Consider the following 12,346-nt stretch of genomic DNA (forward strand, 5'->3'; position numbering starts at 1 on the left):
GATCTATTTGAGTTTAAAGAGGTAATAGCAGCTCTCTGCTCAGCTAAACTGTTACAAATTCTTATTGCTACAACTCACTTTCATGCTGAATATGTACCTGCATTTTCACACATTTTCAGGTTTCTCTAAATCAAACTGTTCGAGAATTCAAAAAAGAGAGCTCTTAGTTGTAGTCCAGAATTTATTGTTCACACTAGGTTTGGACTAATTTGCATGAATTTCTTTTTTATTATTGGGCCAGTGCAGTTATTACTCATTTCCAAAAAATAATATTTCTGCATCGTGTCAAACACAAAAACAAGGTCAGTCAGAAACTTCGGTTTTTAAATTAATCATGATCTTCAGTGATTCATCTCCCCAGGACTAAGAAAACAGTTTGGTGATTTTATTAAGGCAGCAAAGAGTGGATTTTGATTGGACATAGAGGAAACAGCTCTGTTCCAAGAAGATCTCATTAAAAGCCACCTGCTGCCTTAATAATGATGGCATAATTAAAACGCTAGCCCCAAATTTGGTATTGCTTAGACATTAGGGACAAAAAGAGAAAGCTGATTGAAACTACCTATTTTAAGACTAAGGTAGCAATTTGTAGAAAGGGTGTACTAAATGTGTCTGATGAATGCAATAGGAAGACACCAAAGGTGCATTTCATCTGGAAAGTAAATGAATGCAGTGATCTGGCTCTGGAGTCACCCACCGAACAGTCCTCTACTTCCCAAGTTTTATCCTCCCTTTGGAGAGGAAATTACATTAATGTTTATTTTTGCTCTAAACCTACTAATGAATTTCTAGAAAAAAAAAATTTTTTTTTGGAGGACCTGAATTGGCTGTGTCCCAAGATAATCGTTTCAATAACAAAGATTGGAGTAATGGAATGGGAATAAATTAGGAATTAAACAGGGGAATCATAGGCAAACTTGTCCCAAATGAACAACTACTTTAAAACTTCAACAAAGCCACCATCTTTCTGTATTAAAGTGACAGACCTGGTAAGTAACACAAAAACAATAATCCATGGATTGCCAGACCAACTAATGCAGTATTTATTAAGGGCAAAGAACTGTTTTAAAGGCTGTGAGCACAGAAATGACTTTTTGCAACTACAAGTCCTCCTGCCTTTGTAGGTGACATCTGGAGGCACATGGATGACTCAACACCGTAGGCTGGAGTCTCTCGGACTTCCTAGCACCGCTGCCTTGATCTCCGTCAGCCAGCCCCACGGCGCTCCCAGTTACCATTTGCTCACTCTGGTTCTCCTGCCTCTGCCTGTCACAGCGATGCAGTAGCTCCTCTGAGGACAAAAGCCAGCCAACCAGCCGCCGCCCGCCCCCATGCAGGGCCCGTCCAGCCCCCAGCAGGTGCTCCCTCTTTCTTCTTCACCACCTTATTCCCCAGCGAGTCTGGCCTCCGCTCTCCCCACCGCGCTGCAGCGAGTCCTTCACAACTGCAACTGACACAGTGCTGATGAGCTGAACCTCAGTAATGCATTTCAACCACTCCTTTTGCTTCTGAGACATCCGTCTGACCGCTCGGTGCTGGCTTCCTTTAACAATTCCTCTTCATATTTTCACATTTGAGAATTTTGTCTTTCATCCAATGCCCTCCTCCTTTCTCATGTTCACCAGTCTTCTGACTTCAATTTTTAGCCATGAAGCTGATAACCCTTCCATGTCTCTTCCCAGCCTCCATACCTCTCGGAGCTTCCGACCCCACATCCAACTGCCACTTGCACACTTACACTGGGCGGTCCTGCAGGTCTAAATCCGTTCTCTTCTTCTTTCCCCTCTATTCACTATTTGCCAATAACATTGTCTCCCCAGAAACCACAATTATGTTCAAAACTGATTTTACTTTTTAAACATATCTCAAAGTGTAATGTAATGCCCTCCTACCTCTGTGACCCCCACCTGCTCGGGCTCATTTGCCAGCCTCTCCTACTGCAGACAAGCTTTAAATGGTGAAGCCACACAGGCTCGGAGTTAGGTTTTACCCGCAGTACCCTTCTCCTGGTGAGCTTCTCCAGGTCCATGGCTTCACATATAGTTTGAAGACCGCCTGATTTATTTCCTTAGCCCAGTCTTCTCTTCAGTGCTTTAGGTCCATATATCTGAACTAACTACCTGACCCTACATGCAAAAGTCTTATGAGCATTTCCAACAAATCTGTTCAAGCTAATGTGGCTGAGACGGATAGTTGTCCCCTATTACACTATCCCTTCTATTGTTCCACAATAACTCCCTTGAACTGTAGATGGCTATTTGACCAACAGAATTAACACCACATTTCCCAGCCATTCTCACAGCCATGCGCAGTCATGTGACTAACTCAGGGCCAGTGGGATTCTATTAGGGTTCTCCAGGGAAAGAGAACCAACAAGGTGTATGTGTGTGTGTGTGTGTATGTGCATGTGCGTGTGTGTGTGCATATGGAGATAGATACAGATAAATGATTAGGTAGGTAGATAGATGAGGCAGGAAAAGCGCGCACGAGAGAGAGATTTTAAGGAATTGGCTCGTGGGGTTGTGCAAACAGGTAAGTCCAAACTCTGCAGAGCAAGCCGGCAGGTTAGAAACCAAGCAAAAATCGGTCTTTCAGCTCAAGTTCAAAGGCAGTCTATAGGCAGAATTTCCTCTTCTCAGGGGACTTTAGTCTTTTTCTCTCTTAAGGCCTTCAGCAGATTGGGTGAAGCCCACCCCCATTGTGGAGGGTGTAATCTGTTTGGCTTAATAGCTACTGACTGAAATCTTAAGCTATCTAAAAAACACCTTCACAGTAATATCTAGACTAGTGTTTGACCAAGTATCTGGGCATTATAACCTAGCCAAATGGATACATAAAATCAGCCATCTTGAGGATATAAGTAGAAGTTGTATGTGTAACTTCTAGGAAATGTCCTTTAAGGGAGGGGTGCCCTTTTCTCCCCTCACTTCCCCTTTCCTGCTGTCTGGAGAATGGGTGTGATGTCAGAGGACCAGCAGCCACATAGTCCACAAGGGCATCTTGGAAACAAAAGCCACACATGCGATGTAACAAGAGAGACAGAGTTTAGGTCCCTTACACTGTGACAGTCCTCACTAGCCTCCATCAGCCTGCAAATGTTTTGAATGTGAAGAATAAACAAACTTCTATTTAAACTACTCTTAGGTGGGTTATCCCCAGCCAAACTGAACACTGATTTAAGTTCCCTATCCTATTTCTCCAGTGTTTTTCTTTGGATGGATGACATCACTGGTGGAGGACATCAATACCGACCCAGGCTGCAGGAGCAAGAAAAACTTGACTCATCCTTGATTCCAGTCTCTCCCTTATCACTTCCCTCACATCCAGTGAGTTACCAAGTTCCACCACTGCCATCACCCCAAAGTCACCATCGACTTATTATGTTAATAAAATAGCCTAAACCTCCTCCTCCATTCTCCATGAGTAACTAAGGTTCTCTTTTAAAAACATAAATCAGACCATGTCACTTTCTTGCTTGAAACCCACCAGTGGCTTCTCAACAATTCTACATCCTTCTCAGCCCCTCACTGTCAATGCTTTGTGTGATCTGGCCCCACCCAGCTGTCTGCACTCTTCTCCACATAGGCAGCCTGACCCCAAATCCACCCTGTTAATGTCCAGGCCCCACAAAACACATGGATATATGCATACTGAGTGTCTATGATGGTGTGGCTCTCTGACTCCTCCCTCCCTGAATATCACCGTCAACTCCTTTAAGGCAGAGAACATGTCGAACACACCTTTGTATTCTAGAACCTGTGGAACCATAAAGTCATAGTATGTGCTTCATAAACATTTCTTGACTAAATGGAAAACAAAATCCCTAGACTCACGCAAAGAGCAAGATATACATTTATGAAGGATGGAAAAAATGATGTGTCTAATTTTCAGTACAATCTTTCCTTTTCTCCTTTATGAAGGTCTCATACATATGTTAACAAAATATGGTCCAAACCTCATCCCAGTGAGGCAGGTGCCAAATTGACTAGCCTTTAGTATTCCTAGAAATTGCATTTTGCTTTGATAATCTACAGTCATTTTTCAGGTAACTGATGTTGAGTGAGAATGTGCTGGGGCAGAGGTGGTCTTAGCCATTTCAATCACTGTCAGAAATGAAATTCAGGGCAACTAACAGATATATATCCCTTGTCTTCTACTGGTGCTGTGAAAACTGATCTCTGAAAAGCTTTGACTCCAGGTGAAAGTAACTGTATATCATAAAAGCAGCCTTGCAAATATCCTTTCACCCAAAGTAAGTAACAATTTTCGATGGGCAAGTAGGAAAGAGAACTTATCTTTATTTTATGATCTTTGGCCACTGGAGTAGAAAGCAAGCTGGGGAAACAGTTTTATTTATGTGTGATCAGTGGTTCGCCTGGATTACTTCTTTATCATGTGTGTATTTCTATGGTTTCACGCATCATCAATTCACTCATCTTCTCCCCTTCCAGATTGTAATAAGTTTCATGGAAAACGGATGATGCTCAGGGAAGTCCCTGGCACATAGTAGGTATTTAACACATACCTGAAAGGGAACTGATGGATCCTGGGCACTTAAGTGAGTGTCAGTTACTCAGGATCAACCTGAACAGCAGGCCTAGGGGGTTAACTTTATGTTAGATAATAAACAGTTGTCTCAACACCGAGATTATATTGGGGAAAGACATTGAATTAGGAGTGTTAATAACAAATCTGAAGCTTACAGTAAAAGTTACATGCCCATAATCTAGAGTTCATTGAAACTGAATCTGGAAGTAAGCAAAGTAGCATTTAATAAGCACCTATTCCAGGTAAGCCTTATGCCAAGCACTAGGTGCCAAAGAAGAATGAGACCTTGTTCCAGCACCACACAGGCAGTACGATGAGGCAAGTTAGTTAGGCACTCTCCTTGGCACAAAATTTAAGGGGGCACAAAAAACCCTCTCTAACCATGATAAGTAAGAGTTTAGTGTGATAACTTAGAATACCAAAATTAATGCAAAAATCCATGAAGAACGAAATACCACCTTTTTAAATAAAGACAAGATCAGTGACAGGGTTGTACCAATCCATATTGGAGCCTGCGGCAAAAAGAAAAATCAGTAATCCAGACCCTGTGTTTATTTTTAAATGCTGATTTTGCTCCTCGTGAATTTTTTGGCATTCATTTTACATTCTTAAAGATATTTCATTAAAAATGTATTTATTTTGATTATGGGGCATTTCTTTTGATTATGCCCCTTCAATGCTGTCCCAAGGATATCGCCTCACTTGCCTCACCCTCGGCCTGGCCCAGCATGTGAGATTCTCACACTGAAGATGGGAGCAAAACAAATGCTAGAAGTAAATGAAGTTTTCTAGAATTGCATGTTCTATGGAGGGGTGCTGAAGACACTGCAGGTGCTCAGAGGGCCTGGTCTGCTGGCGCTCCTGCAGACAGTTGACTCTGGGGACTGTAGAGAGTGAGCAGGACTTGGCCCAGTGTGTCTATCAGAGGACAGCATGGTAGGCAGAAGGGAAGGCAAAACCAAAGAGAGGGGGTAGGACATCATGGCGAGCCCAGGGCAGCACAGGTGTCTCCAGGGGGAGTTTGTGCAGCAGGGCAGCAGGGATGGACAGGGCTGGAGGAAACGCAAGGCCCGCTCCTGGATGCCTAGTTTGCTATACTGAGGCACTTAGGCCATCCTCCCCCTTGTCTCATGGCACCACTACCTCTCACTGCCCTTCAGTGGCTTAGCTGTCCACCCGCAGGACACCAGGCAGTAACTCAACAGGCTCTGTGGTTCACATTCAGAGACAGGCCGTTCACCATACAAGGGTTCCATGCAAACGACTCCTGTGTTTGGGTCAGCTACATGATCTTCCTTTCCACCAAAGAGCATATTTTCCCATTGTTTTACTAAAAACAATGATTTACTCCAGAACTGTGATTCCAGAAGTAAGAAATGTGTTTATGGTAGCAAACCTGAAGACAAGTGGGGACTCGGTGTATCTACCACAAGACGTTATCCAGACAGCTTGTTCAAAGGGTCTGTGGCTTTATCCAGGGCTTTAGAGACAATGGACTTTACAGGGTTAATTCTTTTAATTACCCTCTGCTGAATGAGGACTATACTCAGCATGGTGCCAAGTTCAAGAGGAGAATAGAAAAGAAACTAGGGAAATTTCCCTTTGGGGGAGATACTAGACACTAATGGTGTGAGACAGGGTAAATGACAATATTACTGATACGGATAACATAGTATTTTAAGATGGTTCAAAAAAAATCAGTGATGAAAAATAATTCATATTTCTAAAACTCAGAGCAATCGTTCGAAGCCTTTCTCAGGTGGACCCCACCCAGCTTTATTTGCTCCATTTCTTAAAATATCCTACAGGGTAGCCTTGCATTAGCTCTTCCGGCTCCTCAGCCCTCGTCCTTCCCTGCCTGGATCACCCGTGATTTGGCTTCATGCTCCTCCTTCTTGCTTGGAAGCCCATCTCTGTTCTTCAACAGAGGAGTTTCACTTATCCATCATGTCTACTGTCATTGGCCCTCCTCTGGGAATTTTTCCAGTCACCTCACCTCTAATATGGCCATCGACTCACTCTATGCTCAAGAGCAGTATTTTTGCATGATTTTTCATATCAGGAATATAGCACTCCTTACATGTTACTAGCATTTGTTGTCTGAGTGATGCCCTGATTTCTTAGACTTTTCACTTTCTGAATGTCTGAGAGCACTGGGCTCAATACAAGTTGTATGGTTAAAAACTGAGTTTAGCAAAAAAAAAAAAAAATTAAAGATGATTGATGAGGTGCACAATTAAAAGGGTGAGAAGGGGTTAAATCAGTTGGAATGTCTTCATCCAGAGGAGAGAAAGCTAACCAGTTGACTAATAATGGTTTTCAGAATGTTGAATGGAAAACCGTGGTGGGTATGGAATACCTCTCAAAACCAGTAAATTCATCCTAAAAAATGCCACTCTCAAAGGTCCAACCAAAATAGTCTCATAGTACATATGTTAATACGTAATCCCAAAATTTGTTTTCAACCATTCACTTAAATCATGAGGAAGCTCACAACAGGAAAAAAGGTTATGGTATGAACATAAGTCAGGAAACAAAAACAAAACAAAAATTAACTGAATTTGAAAACCACATTTTTGGTCACATCTGTACTCCATTCTCCCAAACGTCTTAAGTCAAGGGTAAAATGTGAGTCTTTACTTGATATTTCCAGTCATTTGTCACTGTTTTAAATATTAGCATTATTTAAAACACAGACATATTTCTTTTTTTTTTTTTTTTGGGCCATGAAAATGGATGTGTAAGTGCAGAAAGACCATGCATATGATTAGCATAATAATGGAAAACATGCACAAAGCTTTAGCTTGTGTTGACCTCTCTGACCTTCAGCACTTCAGCTGGAGTTAGAAACGGCTCTGGGTTTTTAGACTTAGTATGCAAAGGTAGGTGGAGATGGCATAATTTCTTAAAATCATTGCCCTCGGAGAGTGACAAGGTGTACATTTCTAAAATGTTTGAAATTTCTGACTACCTGTTTTGATGTGTTGCAATGCAGAGCCAAACTCTAGTTAAGGATTTATCTCAGGCTCCAAGGCCCCAGGCCAATGAAAGCCTTGTGCTCTGTGAAGGTGAAACACAGTCTCTGAAGCTAAAGAGCCATCCACGTCAATTTGCAGCCAGCTAAGTGGCATCAGCAGTGGGAGAGCTATTTACACTCCCTTCCCGGCTGAGAATTATGGTTCGGCAACCAGGAGGAAAGCAAAGGGAATTGAAGGGGCTGCTTGGAAAATATCATGGTCATTTATGGCTCAAGTATTCTGTAACAGTGGGCCCCTAGCTCGCATCTGTGGCATACTTGAAGAATTTGCAATGAAACCCATACACACACAGAACACAGACCCCCGGAGACCTTCATATTGTTAAAAAACAAATTTCAACTGAGTAAATTTTAAAGATCTTATTGGCTTTATTCAACAGCTCATGAATCAGGCGGCAACCTATCCAGCAGATAGAAAAGAGCTCCCAGGAGCTGTACAGAATGGTAGACTTTTCTAGGGAGAGGAAAGCAGGAATAAGCAAAGAGCAGATTGTTTCAGGGAAGGTCACCTTAAGTTGGAGGACGGCAGGTGTCCGTCAGGCAGACCACCTCATTGGTGTTGACCAGGAAATCCCAGACTGACTGGCTGAAGTCACATGCCTTGGAGAGGCTGGAACTAAACAGGTTAGGTGTTAAGTCTCCATTTGGTGATGTGGGGTTAGAACAGGTGGCTCCATTTAGGGTCTATTGTCTCCTTTTTAATAGTTGTTCCACTTTGATTGGACTCTCTTTAAGAGAGACATTAGGGCCACTCCCAGCTACGGCTCTGAAGTTATCACAGTTTTTGTTGATCTGTGTGGTATTCACAGGTTACAACTTTCTTTTTTTTTCTTCTCCGAATCTTGGCAGTGTTCATAGGCCATGACTTCAGGTTCATATTTTTTTAAGTGATCATATTCTTTGTTCCTTTTTTGATTCCCAGTCTTAAGGAGATCACTTACTTAGTGGTTAGTGGCTGTGAATATGCATTTAAAGCTTTTGCAAGAATATGTTGCACCAGGGAGATTACTATGATTATTATAAGCAGGATAATTCTAACATCTGAAGTGCACTTCAGAGCCATAATCCCCAAGACCCAAACCGATCAAAATCAAGTAAGTCAAATAAAGACCCCACTGAATGTGTCACTCTTACGCCACATGGCTTGTTCCGTAATCTTCCATAGCTGTGTTTCAACTTCCCCAGAAGCACTAACCAGGTGCAGCAAGTGATGCTGGCCACAGCACAAACATCTTGCTAAGCTAAACGATAGCCAAGGGCTATCCTATTATCTAGAACAACCTTGGCCGGAGATGTAAGAATTTTTGTTGGGCAGCTATTGCTTTAACAGCAGATGCTGCAGTATTTTCAAGAGTTAAGCAGAAGTCCCTGATCCTAGCCTGACTTGTACTCATGTCTAACCTGGGAAGTACAGACATGCCAAAGGAAGTGAATCCTGAATCATGAATACCTCCTGGTAGGTCCTTTCTAACTCAATGATGTAAATTCAGGGGTGTTGACCAGGGAGGTCTCTCCAGGGATTTGTGTGTGAAGTTGTGGGCACAGTTAGGTAACTTAAGAGGCATAGCTCAGATATGTGCCAGTCATCTAGGCATTCAGAGGCCAGGAAGAATATCACCAACACAAATACAAATCGTGTTGAACACAGACCATCCCACTAAGGTGGATCTGTTAATAGATAATTCAAGGGAATTGTTGCAGGTGCCTGTTCAAGTCAGGTGTCAGTTAGGTTTTCTCCTAGCCTGAAATAGAGTTGTTCTGAATTCCCTGCAAAGATGGGTGCTGTTGGTAAAATCTTTTTGTAATTGGGGGCAAATTTGATTAGATAATCATGAGAATGTAGGAGTGCAAATGATTGAGATTTATGTAGGCATTTGTGTCTAATTGGGCAAGTACAGTTATAACTGAAGAAAGGTAAAAACAAAGCTCTGGCTATTCTAGCCAAGGTGAGCTCAGTAAGAGACCTCTAAGGGTGGGGGTGGAGGGGCCAACTGCAGTTTGTAGTGACATTGGGAATAAAAGAGAAATTGGTCCCAGGAGAGTCTCTAGCGTCATGGATAAACCAGAGCCTTTGATGACAGACCCAGCAGTCAGAAAGGTTAGCTCTCTTAGCAGTGGCCTGGGAGATGCTTATGATAGTGTTATCTTTCTGGGCAATGACTGAGTAAAAGAAAGAAAAAGAACAAAGGGTTTCATTTTTAGTTAAAGTATGGAATCTTGATCTGGCATCGTGGGTGGAAACAGTCTATATGGATGTCAGCTCCTTCTTTTCTTTGTCATTTGATTCAAAGGGCTTCAGATGTCAGGTGGAGTCTTCTTTAGCAGTGAGATGGGTGCCCAAGGCTCAAGACATTCTAGTGTCACCACAGTGTCAGTGGTCAGGGGCACTTGGTAAGGTTACTTCCAATGGGTTTTGAAGACTGTCTTTCTCTAGTGATGTTTCCAGAATACACAGTCACCAAGCTCTAGTGTGACCAACAGGATCCTCTGACTTAGGATCCAGCTCCTTGAACCTATTGATAACAGGCTTTAGCATAAGATATTAATGACTTACAGCAGCTGGTCATACTAGTGGGAGATAATACAAAAACAATCAGCTGAATGTTGCATGCCAACAGACATTTGTCTGCTAGTGACTATCTCATGTGGACCAAGTTTATGTTTCCCAAAGGGGGTATTGTGAACAGTCTGCAAGAACAGAGGCAATAATACCTTGGGCCAAGGGATTCTAGTAGTGTTAGAGAGGTTTAGGATTTTGAGTTTGATGATCTCATTATTTCTCTCAAACTTGAAATTTACAAGGTTTTTGTTCAGACTTGTATAATTTGCCCAGTGAAGTGGGTTCCACAATCACTGGAGATTGTGGAAGGTGAGATCCCAAGTGGGAAACATGTTTGCCAACAATTTTTTTTTTTTGGCACTGTGAGGGCATAAATCTACAGCAAGGAAAGACTTCAACCCACCCAGAAAACATGCATACAATAACAAGAACATACTGATAACTCATACTCGGTGACAGTTGAATGAAGTCTAGCTGCAGGTGTTCAAAGGATCTAGAGGATGGAGGTTTGGGGTTTCTGGGGACAAAAATAGCTTTTCCAAGTTGTGGACCTGGCAGATGAGACATGGTGGTAAACTGGTTTTATAGACATCTCCCCATCAATGTTTGTTTACAATTTGAGGCATCTTAAGTGTATCATGGCGGGCAAAGGAATGCAAACGTCAAAAATGAGGTTTTCCAGGAAGCCAGGAAGACCCAAACAGCTCTTTTGGGTTTCCTATTGCTCTGACTGTTCATTTAACTTAAAACCATTGTTTTTCCATCTTAATGTCTCTGATTTAGAGGCAGACTGTTGTCATGTTGCAAAGACTTAAGTATGGCAAAGGACAGTAACAAGGGTCATTTCTGCAGACACAGAATGGGCTCCATCCACATATGCCATGGAGCATTATAGTCTCTGTCGCTGCTGCCCTTGCATAAAAGTCATCTGGGGCATTTCCCTGACTCTCAGGTTGTCTTTTTAGTGGAAGCCACAATTTTGATGACAGCAATTTCAGAAGATAAGAGAATAGCAGTAGGAAGGTCATTTACTTGTCCATTTTTCATTGGGGGCCCAGTGGACGTAAGAAAACTCCTTTGTTTCCATAGCATCCCCAAATCATGGGCATGCCAAAGGCATGCTGACTATCAGGATAAACATTAACTGTTTGTCCTTCTGATAACTGGCATGCCCTGGTAAGGAAAGGCATGGTGCTCTGCTTGTTGGGCTGATTTCGTTTGTGGGAGATTTCCCCCTCCAAGTGGTTCATATTGGGCAGTAAGAAAATAACCAGCTTGGAAATTCCCTTTTTCATTTTTACACTGTGATCCATCAACAAACAAAATTAAATCAGCATTAGTCAAAAGGGTGGCTCATAAATCAGGAAGCGGTGTCACAAAATGGGAAGTTACTACCTCGCAGCCATGGTGCTCACCTTTGCCAGACAAGCATAGTAACGTAGCAGGATTAAGAATGTCGCAGTGTTTAAAATGTAGATTATGTGCTGAAAGCAGAAGTATCTCATAGGAAGTTATTCTGCTTGCCGAGAAATGTTGAGTCAGTTCAGACTTAGGAAGACTTTGGACAGCCTGTGGAGTTTGTAAATGTCATTTCCTAGGGCTTAATCCTCTACTAACTTTGCAGCTAGAGCCATAGCCTTATGCTTGGGATAGGCATAAACAACTAAGGCCGGTTGTCTGATATAATAGGCAACAGGCCTCTATTTATTACCATGTTCTGGTGTGGGCATTCCCAGGGCCTGGTGACCTCTTCCATTCACAAATAAGGTTAAAGGTTTGGAATCGTTAGTTAGCCTGAGGGCAGGTAGGTATGGTACCAACTGGTTTACTCTTTGAAAGGTCTACTCTGTTTATCTTTCCAAAGGGGTTCAAGAACTGAAATTCTAGTGAGCAGGCAAACCAATAGAGAAAAATTAAGAACTTTTTCTTAATTTTGTAGTCTACAATAGCCAGCCAGGCCTAGAAATCTATGAAGCTTTTGCTTAGTTATAGGCCTAGGACTTTCTTGGATTAGCTTAATTCTTTTTGGAGATAGATGGATTCCTTCAGCATTTAGATTATGACCTAGGTAATGAACAGTGTCTAGAGGTAATTGCAATTTCTCTTTAGAGCCTTTATGTCCCTTTTCACCTCACAGTTGTGGCAAATAAATGGAATCCTTTATAGAAGCCTCTTTGGTAGCTGAGCATAGCAGGAGATTG

This window comes from Manis pentadactyla, chromosome 12 (genome assembly GCF_030020395.1).
Source record: "Manis pentadactyla isolate mManPen7 chromosome 12, mManPen7.hap1, whole genome shotgun sequence".
Taxonomy (NCBI): Eukaryota; Metazoa; Chordata; class Mammalia; order Pholidota; family Manidae; genus Manis; species Manis pentadactyla.